Source organism: Mytilus galloprovincialis, chromosome 1 (assembly GCF_965363235.1).
Source record: "Mytilus galloprovincialis chromosome 1, xbMytGall1.hap1.1, whole genome shotgun sequence".
NCBI lineage: Eukaryota > Metazoa > Mollusca > Bivalvia > Mytilida > Mytilidae > Mytilus > Mytilus galloprovincialis.
Window position 1 is genome coordinate 73,380,828 of NC_134838.1, and position 10,986 is coordinate 73,391,813.

At 31.3% G+C, this 10,986-nt stretch overlaps 1 long non-coding RNA gene across 1 annotated transcript; it reads left to right on the plus strand.

The window, feature by feature from the left end:
• Positions 1-393: 393 nt before the first annotated feature.
• Positions 394-5,734, plus strand: LOC143083427 (uncharacterized). The gene is made up of 3 exons (XR_012980702.1): positions 394-515; positions 4,274-4,405; positions 5,181-5,734. It is a non-coding gene; the product is annotated as an uncharacterized LOC143083427 (long non-coding RNA).
• The last annotated feature ends 5,252 nt before the right edge of the window (positions 5,735-10,986 follow it).

The following is a 10,986-nucleotide window of genomic DNA, read 5'->3' on the forward strand; positions in this document are numbered from 1 at the left end:
ATTCAAGTGACTGTCTGTGGTGAAAGCAACATGCTTTTCTATTCCAATAATGTATAATATGTTGGTATTAAATATTACAGCAGTGTTAGTTAAACACATCCTTTGTTTCTTTTAGAGGACAAAATCAGTGTAAGTAAAACCACAACAAAAGACCACGCCTCCTTTTCCCCTCAACATAGGTAATCTCACCTGTGCATATGTGATGGAATGTTTCTTATGTATGCATTGAACATAAAGTGCATGGAAAACTTACCATTGCATAGGGCCAATATACGTCAAAGAATTTGGCTCTTGCATGACACATATACTGACATCCCCAAATGCACGTGGGAACAAAGGATTTTACTTTCACTCCCGCCACGTTCTTTGTTTCCATTCATACTTCTGTCAAAGTGTGTCGATGGGTTTGATTGGTCCAACCACAAACCGGAAACACGTTTACAATATTTTATCAACATTTCCATTTTCCAGAATCGTGCTGATATAATTATACAGCAAGCCCGTTTAATCTAAAGGTAAATGACGAAATTGTGCATAATTATCAATATAACAAGTTTATCACTTATATAAACAATAGCAAGTTGAAAAGTGGCTAATGAAACACCAATGAAAAATTATAAAAGGGGGAGGGGTACATGTATGTTTCAACTTTTTAAATTTTATACATGTACGTTTTCGTTTGTCGGGACCGTGCTAGTGACACAAAGTCTAGCAATGAATTATTTCGTCTCTATGACTAGACTAAGTTTTGGTTGAGGCAAAAACATTTTGTTGAAGAAAAGTAAGATTTATGTGAGGACAAAATGCCTTTAAATGTCAATTTATTGCAAACATGTATGAAGGTGGTATAGGCGGTTCTGAACACTGAATCACATAAAATGAAAATCGCTAAAACGTTGCACGAAAAAAAAATCAGGGAGAAACTAAGCACAAGAAATAACTATTATTGAAAAAAGTGCTAGAAGTTATTACTCAGCTTATAGATCACTTTCATGTTTGTCTGTTACGGGAAAAAACTCATAGATTATTCATGCCTTTAGGATGTCATTTACCAGATAGATGGGATTGCCTGTGATCCCCATTTTGCAGGATAACCTAGACATAATGTTTGTTCTGTAGGTACTTAATCACAATTACCCAATGACAGCAGTGCTATTTGTCAATTTGTTCTATTTGCCAAACGTACGAATGATGTTCACTAAATCAATAGCTTTTGACGGAAATGCATTGAACTAGGTAGTTGTCTATCATGCAGTCATTATTAGAAATGAAGGCCTTGTGGTCACCTTTTAGCATCAATTAGTCATGTTACATTGTAGTTGCATCTGATTTAAAAAAAGATATTATTCATAGTAATTTAATGGACTTTATTGCATACCATACATTTGTACATGTATATAAACATAATACTAAAATAACGAGGTCCGTTTTGTCAGCCGTCATGGGGTAAAAACGACAAATCAAAGAATTCAACTTTATATAAAGCTAATATAGGACAATGGTGTTGATTAAAAATTACACCACTCCAGACCCTTTTCTTTCCCACATAATAAATATTGCCAAAAATAAACAAGTTCCAGGTCAAATCCGATACTGATACCAATAGTATATTCAGTTTATAACCTTATCTGTACATTCCGCATCTGACAGGTGCACCACCAAAGAAGTATTCAGGATTTTAGACACAGGTTAAAATCACAGGGTTGACACTACTAAATTCAATCATTGTCACATCGTTCCGATTGTAGTATTTTAATCAGTATGACTTTCTAAGGTGACAATACGAATACTAAAAATCTATTTGTTAGCCGAATTGACTTTAACAGAGAATCAAAGAATTCAACTTTATTTATAACTCATATAGGACGATACTGTTGATTAGAAAATTCCCAAATTCCAGGCCCTTTTGTTTTCCAAATAATTTATATTACTAATAATTGATAAGTACCAGGTCGACGGGTACAACCAGAAAAATTTTGAAAGCAGAGTAAACTGTGCATCTTATACTCTGCATAACTTTATCAGATGACAATACTAATACTAAAATAAGGCTTACACATAATTATATACTTTAATTCAGTCATAGACCCGTGATATCACAGATGTGTTCTAGTATAAACAATATCTGGGCCGACTTTAGTCTGATTTAGCTTTGAATCAAATGCTAGACAAGCACAAAAAATGAAGAGGACCGACACTCAACATGGAAAATAATTAATTGGAAAAACGAAGCACACACATCAAACTCAACATGGAAAATAATTAATTGGAAAAACGAAGCACACACATCAAACCAAACATGAGAAAACCAGGAATAATAGGTCAAAACACAAAAAACACATGAAATAAAATTGCCGAAAATGTTGCACAAAAATAACCCTTTACCACCCTTACATGTATGTATGTACATGTATGATGTTCAAGTGTAAATAAAATTGAGAATGGGAATGGCCCTTGGGCCTTGGAGAATATGTCAAAGAGAGAACAACCCGTTCAAAGAGCATAAAACAGTGAAGGCCACCAATGGGTCTTCAACACTGCGTAAAAATTCCACACCCTCAGCCTGCTCCTAAATAAAATTGTATACTAGTACTTGTTCAGTGAAAATGAACGTCACATAAAACATGTATGTAATGTTTGATGGGTATCTAGTTCTCTGCTGACTAGAGTTACATGTACTCAAAGTGGAGCAGCATCAAATGATTCATTCAATGCACACTTATTATATAAAATAAATGTGTGCATGTGAATACTTTAGGTTAACAAGAACTAAATTCAAAATGAGATTTATTCTTGTATGCAATACTATACTATGAATTGAAACATCACAAACAATGAAAACTTGTCCTACTTTAAAATTTCCAGTTTTCCTGTATTTTATGTGAAAATTATTTATTTGTATGGTGAATACTGGCCTACACCACATTTCTGCAAAACACATCCCTTAGGCCTGCAAATGATGAAGAAAATATCATACAGAAGCAACAGCTGGGGTGACACACATGCTATTTAAGTGACCTATTTAAAGTGAGCAAATGAAAGAAGCATTTATACCATTTTTGTCGAGCCTTCGACTTTAGTCGAAAAAGCGAGACTAAGCGATCCTACATTCCGTCGTCGTCGTCGTCGGCGGCGTCCACAAATATTCACTCTGTGGTTAAAGTTTTTGAAATTTTAATAACTTTCTTAAACTATACTGAATTTCTACCAAACTTGGACAGAAGCTTGTTTATGATCATAAGCAAGTATTCAGAAGTAAATTTTGTAAAAATAAAATTCCATTTTTTCCGTATTTTACTTATAAATGGACTTAGTTTTTCTGCGAGGAAAAATTACATTCACTCTGTGGTTAAAGTTTTTAAAATTTTAATAACTTTCATAAACTATCCTTGATTTGTACCAAACTTGGACAGAAGCTTGTTTATGATCACAAGATAGTATCAAGAAGAAAATTTTGTAAAAATAAATTTCCTTTTTTCCGTATTTTACTTATAAATGGACTTAGTTTTTTTGCCAGAAACAAAACATTCACTCTGTGGTTTAAGTTTTTAAAATTTTTATAATGTTCTTAAACTATCCTGGATTTCTAACAAACTTTGACAAAAGCTTGTTTCTGATCATAAAATATTATTCAGAAGAAAATTAAAAAAAAAAAAATTCACTTTTTCCGTATTTTACTTATAAATGGACTTAGTTTTTCTTCCAGTTAACATTACTTACAGTCTGCAGTTAAAGTTTATAAAACATTTTTTAGATTCATAAACTATCCTGGATTTTTTTACCAAACTTGGAAGCTTCTTTCAATCAAAAGACAGTATCGAGAGGGAAATTTTTATTGATGTTTATCCTCATTTTTGTTGAGTCTGCGATTAACAGCAAAAGTAGGCGAGACACTGGGTTCCGTGGAACCCTTACGAATTTTTTTTTTTTGCATCATTAAAAAGAGTTTTAAAGGTCAGTTTTACATGTAACTTTGAATTCAGTTTGAGTAAAAAGCACAATATTATTCTCTTTAACAAATGTTGATTGTTCTTATCTTACAAGTTACATGTCTTATAACTTGTTAGAAATGAATGAGATTTGTTTCACCCTTTTCTGATTTTTGTACAAAATGTATATGCACAATCATGATCTGAAAAGATAGTCATGGTCATCCTCAGATGATATATGTAAATGATGTACTATTGGGAATTCTTGCATTATGGAAAATCATGATGGAAAATCATGATTATTTTCCAATTTGAAAATTCAATTAATAATTTCTTTTAAATAGGAAAATGGTTTCAGACGTACAGCTAGCAATCTTTGCCAATGCTCTTGGAGTGTCACTCTTTCTGTTGGTAGTATTGTATCATTATATTAGTGTCAACAACATAAAGAAACATGACTAAAGATAGATCTTATGGTGAGTAATTATGTATATTTTATTTCTGTCCAGAATATAACTTAGTTGGCCTTTCATTTTGGCAGTCTTTCATTTGGCTATTTTGTAATTAGTAGAATACATGTAGAAAATAACCACTTTTGTTACTTCTGGAATTGCCTACTCAACCATATGATATCATGCTAAAAATTTATTGTATAAAGTTCATTATTCATCTTTCAAAATTTGGAGATATTTTTCCAATCCATAAAAAATTATCACTTCAAAGCAGACACTCTGTGAAAAGAAAATCTGTTCCAAAGTAATGTAAGGTTAACTGTCTCACAAGGAAGTTGTATAAATATTTTGTGAGAAAGTAAACAATCCATTTCTACATGACTCATTTCTGTTTATATTCACAATCTGTCTGATGATTTTATGATATTTTTTAAGGAGACATATTTTTTTTTCCTATCAATTTTTTGTTGTCCATCATGCCCAATGCCATTGTTTTCATGCCTGCTTCAAATGCATAATGTCACAATTTCAAGCAATTCCTTGCAAAAAATTGCTTATCATTTATCTTGATTAAATTAAGGTATAGTGAGAGTAAAAGAATAAGATGACACAAATTGTACAAGATTGCATGAAATAATATTAAAAGTGCCAATTTATTGAAAGTTTACATTGATATGTTTATTTAGTTGTAATTTCTTTTGTAATTTGATATACCTAATGATATTTTTTCATATTAGTACATTCATAACGCTAGACATTTAAAATAATTTAGAATTTAACATTTTATTTTTATTTTTAGGTAAACAGAAAGTGAGGAGTACATGAGGGGTGAATGTGAAAATGAAGATGACAATAATCAAGAATACAAATTAATTGTTACTGTAATTTAGAAAGTCTGTAATTGATTATATATTAAGTATCATTGAGTGAATCTGTCATTAAATGTAAAAAAAAAATGTTTTTATGTAGTTATTAAAATAGTTTAACAGGGTAATTAAATTCTTTTTGTATGTAGATTGATTTGCGTAAGTTTTCCCTTTAAACTGTAACAAATCAGGGATCAAAACCAGTTAGATATAAAAAAAAAACTTTTTTTATGTTGATGTAACAGAAAATATTTATAGGTTAGTTCTATGACAATGGTGACAAATGTTTAGATTGAAGCTAGTTGGAAAGTTTTAGTCTGTGTGTCCATAACTTTGCACAGTATAAATCAAACAGGACGCTCAACACAAGTATTTGCAAAGTTTGCTATTTAAAATAACAAGGACAAAAACTTAAACTTATGTTTAAAGAAGAGACATGGAAAGGCCCTCTTATATTATAGAAAAAATAAACATTTTCATACCTTGACCTATGATGGTTTCTTTTATAAATTGTTACTTGGATGGAGAGTTGTCTCATTGGCACTCATACCATATTTTCCTATATCTATTTACAGTCAAAAATGTACTAAATAATAAGCTTATGGCATTAACAAGAACTAAAGGCCTGTGTCTTAAGCTTGTGGATTTTTTTTTTTTTTTTGCTTACTTTTCATAATACATAAAGGGAAGAATATAAATCAACAAAAATACTGAATACCACAACAAACCACATTAATCAATGATGCCTAGCCAAAGACCAGCTGTGGCAACAAGGAACAACATGTAGTCCAGTTAGCATGGTTGGTACAGGAACAAGAGATTAAACCAGTATTAGATGTGCTCTTACTTGCCCCTACCCATCTAGATATATGTTGTAAATCTAATATACAATTTAAAAAAAACCTGCAGTACAGCTACTATAAGGATGGTCAGTAATTTGAACATGGTTGGACATTAAAACACAGCACATAATTTGGAAAGCAGGGTGTTTTCCACAACAGCTACTGTGTGGATAGTTTAATCTTTGCTTTTCTTTTCAAGATGAATTGAAGTGAAATGAAAACAAAGTGCCTTAGAAACTGGACTTTAAAAGGTTCAATTGGTGATTTAAATGAATTTTTACATCTTAAAAATACCTGAAAAGTTATATTGAGGCAGAGGCTGATGGTCAAAAGTTTATTATGTTGCCTTACTGCTACATACAAAACAAGAGTGTTTGGCAAACATTTGCAGTATTTCAATAAGAACAGCAATGTTTAAATTCTTAATCTGCTCTTTGATTATTTTGAATTTATTTACCTTCATATCTTTTTTCTGTAAGAACTTTTAAAAAATGTCTTCTTTGTTCTTTTAAAATTGTCTTGTGCTGTTCTGAATTTTTGTCAGAAGATTTTTAAGTCAAATTTCTCTGTGACAGCAATCAATCAAACCAGTGCAGTGATTTTATTGGATAACAGTAATTTTACTGTTCATTTCAAGATCACCTGACTCTTAACCAACTGGCAGTCACCAGCATGCTTTGCACATGTTCATGATAGCAATTCTATTTTAGTCACAAGATGTACGTTTCAGCATGCAAACTTTTTTTAAACAAACGCCTGTTTCTATTTTCATCACAGTTTAAGGAATTGGGTCAACTGTACTTTAGTTAAAAAGTTGGTTAATTTTTTGACAAATTGTTTTCAATAATGCATATATAATTATAATAAGTGGTGAATATGACTGATAAAAAGGAAAGATTTCTTACACAAAAAAAATGTATTAAGTCATATTTTTTGTTTTCTTTGCTATTAGATAATTGGTAGAATTAAAAGTGAGTAAACCAGGAGTAAACCATTTATTTAATGTGAGGGTGTGGATGATGGGTTTACTTACATAATAGAGAATAATGGGAAAAGTTCAGAAAAAAGGGCTTTAAAATAAAGAATATCATAAAAAAGGGAGGGGATAAAGAATAGAAAACAAGCCCAAAGAGACAAAATAAATATAGAAAAGAGAAAAATATCTAAAAAAATGTCATATATAAAGAAAAAAGGGACTCGCATCCATATCCTCCGCTATGTTTCCCTCCTTATAAGTTTTATGTATTTTTTGGTTGGTAACTATATATAAGGGAGCTTCCATTTGATTTTTATGGGGGGGGGGGGGGGGGCTAGGATGAAATTTGAAAAAAAGGTAGCACAGGATTTTGAGTGAAAAAAGGCAGGATGACAACTGTTGTAAAAAAGTCAGGATAAGCTAAGAAAAAAAAGGCAGGACCGAATAGACTGGACACAATTTTTCATCCTAGCCCCCCCCCCATAAAAATCAAATGGTAGCTCCCTAAACAACCAACGTGCCGTGCCCACCAATACCTCCAAGTTAAATAATTGCATGGAGTTTAAGAGATCGTGTATTCGATCCCTGAATGAGTACTAAAAATCAGACTTTAAAACTGGCATTTTCTAGCTCGACCAACCACATGGCATTGGGGAGTAAAAGTATTAACTGGTCGATTTGAAGTTATAAAATGCCTGTGTCTGAATAGGGTAATATGTCTTACTGTGACTATCTTGATGCAAACAAAATAAACAAAATACGCCTCAAATTGCTAATGTATACTCAATATGCCAATACAATTTGCCATGGGGTAGATTTTATACATGTATTTTCATACATATATTATTAATGTGACGGTGTGACCTGCAACCTGGAAACTTCAACCCGCAACTATTTGTAGAAATTGTATGAATAAAACTCCGCTACATTTGTCACAAGAGAATTTATGTTTGATCTGTTTCATTACTTTGCACTTTGATGACTTTATACTGTAGACTTTCTACAGAAGATCATTAAAATTTCTAACCAATTGAAATTTGGTTTGACGAAAAATAATGAAATTTTGTGTGAATTTTCATTTTACTTCAATAATGTGGACAGCAAGTGTATGGTATTAGTCCAGAACTGGGGTATAGATTCGATCTACAGAAGCAAGACATTGGACCGATTTGAGAAAGCGAATTGTGCCTGTGACTTTGTCATCTAAAAACGTTATATATTTCTTGAAGTTTAGTTCAATATTTGTGTTAAGTCACAAAACTGTATACTATACATATAAGAGGCAATAAAATAAGAACGGTATCAATTCCAAAATTGTACTAATATTGATATGCACAATGTGGCATGGTACGAAGAAACTGACAACTTTCTATAAACTCAAATGTAACTTGAATTGTACGTATAATGTATTTATTGTTACAATGTAATTATTTTGTGGAAACAATGTTACAAAGTATTCATGTTGTGTTTCCAAAGTTTCAATGTAATTATTTTGTGTTAACAAAGTTACAATGTATTTTGTTTGTTTTAACAAAGTTACGATGTATTTAGTGAGGGGCAAGGGGGGTCCCAGTAACAGCAAAACTTGGCTTATAACAGATAACAAGGAATTAAAATGGACAAAAACAAATAACAGTAAATGAAATATTAAAATAAGTCGTGTCATTGACAGATCCAGTATTTCTTATTACGGGTATAATCCTTTATAATGAATTCCATTTTCTATGAACATGTTCTTAAAATTATGTATCTAGAATGTGTTTACCACTCAGTATATTTTTATACGCTAGTTTACGGGACGTATTATGGAATACTGTTGTCCGTCTGTCGTCAATATGTCAAACATTAACTCCAACACTCTTTAACCAATTGGCATAAAACTTTGGAAAAATGTTTATATCTATTGACGTGAGCTCCCCTTCGTTTTTTTTTTTTTTTTTTTTTTTTTATATAAATTTCAGATTTAAAGTTTTTGAGTAATGGGGTTTTATTTAATACAAATGTTGGATTTTTTTAGTTTTCTGATTATATCTCAAAAATCCTTTCACAAATTTGAACGGAATTTTGGTGAATTGTTTATATCTATTGACATGAGCTCCCTTTCAATTTATATAAATTTTAGATTTTAAGTTATAGCTATTGTTGTAAGCGGCCTTTCTTTTTTCATTAATTTTAGATTTTATGTTATTGAGTTGAGGGGTTCTTTACATTAAAAAGGTGGTATTTTCCAGTTTTCGGACAATAACTCAAAAATGTTTTCAGCAGTTCTCATGAAACTTATATGTATTGTTTATATACATTGACTGAAGCTCTCTTTAAATTTTTATAAATATCTGATATGTCATAAGGAAGTTATCGAATATTACAAAAAGGGCGACGGGCGTATCATGCGCTCATGGCGTAGCTGTTTATTTGTTATAGAATTCTTTTTTCAGCATTTATTTTTAAACAGTTATAGAAACGCACACATGCTTATAATTTAAATAGTTTGTAATAAAATTGAGAATAGAAATAAGGAATATGTCAAAGAGAAAAAAAAGATATCTAGTAAAAATTCAAGGGCAGTTATGGTATCAAAGCCGGTCCAATTGACATATAGTTCTTGTGTTTGTTGCTACTAAAAAATGACCATTCTGACTTTTTTAAATGCCCATGTAATGAGGTGTGTGAATTTTTCTTAATTTCGCAAAGTGGTATATAGGGTAGAAAAATCAAAAGCACCAATTATAGAATTTTTGAAATACTAAGGCGTTTCTACCTCAGGCATAGAATACCTAAGCTGGATTTGGCAAAACTTTTAGGAATTTTGGTCCTCAATGCTCTTCAACTTCGTACTTTATTTGGCCTTTTAAACTTTTTTGGATTCGAGCGTCACTGATGAGTCTTTTGTAGAGGAAACGCGCGTCTGGCGTATGTACAAAATTTAGTCCTGGTATCTATGATGAGTTTATCTATAAGCATGTAATTTATCAAGTACCTCGAACCAATTTTTGACACTCCAAAAGTAATTTATTCCACTATTTTCATAGGCTCAATTTGAACAATTTTTTATCAGGCTTTTGATTGCACCAAGTGTACTAGTAAGTAAATACATAGTTTAGTAGGGGAACAATGGCTTGAAGACAAAATAAATCTTTGTTTGTAATGAGCTATGTGCAGCTTCGGAACCCAGTACATGGTTGGAACTTTCATTGTACAATGAGTTTGGTTCTGCTTGAAAAGAATCACAGAGCTGAGGCAATGTACCATATTAAATAAAAGGTTAATTGTTTGTAAGGACCTAGTCCTTAATTGAGATTCTTGTCAGATATTCCTGGCCATATGTTTTCCTTTTTGTCATATTAAGAATTGTTCTGATTTAATATGTTGATACGGGAAACAAGGAACATTATCTTCATACAAAAAAAATAAGATAATTCTAAATACATGTTCCAAAAAAATGGAATTTATTACAAAGGATAATCTTAACATATACTGGAATTGTCCTGGACTTCACTTCTGTGATGGGTATATGTTAATGGAATCCTTCTCCTAATACGGGACCAACTTATTAGTAGTGGTAGACCCCAATGTCCAATGATCTTCAATTTCTACCGAAAATTTGCTGTAAAAAAAATGCTAACATTCCAATTTTCAATAACAGTTAACAGCAAATACATTATCACAATAACAGATAACAAAAAAACTAAAAGCCCAATAACAGCTAACAAAGAATAAGACAATAACAGCTAACAGCAAATATATTTTCAGAATAACAGATAACAAAGAATTAAATTTCCCCATAACAGCATAACAGTTAAACCCCTTGCCCCCCTCTTTAGTTTGTGTTAACAAAGGTAAAATGTATAGTTATTTTGTGTTGAAAAAGTTGCAATATAGTAATTTGCTGTTGAAAAAGTTGCAATGTATTTATATATTTTG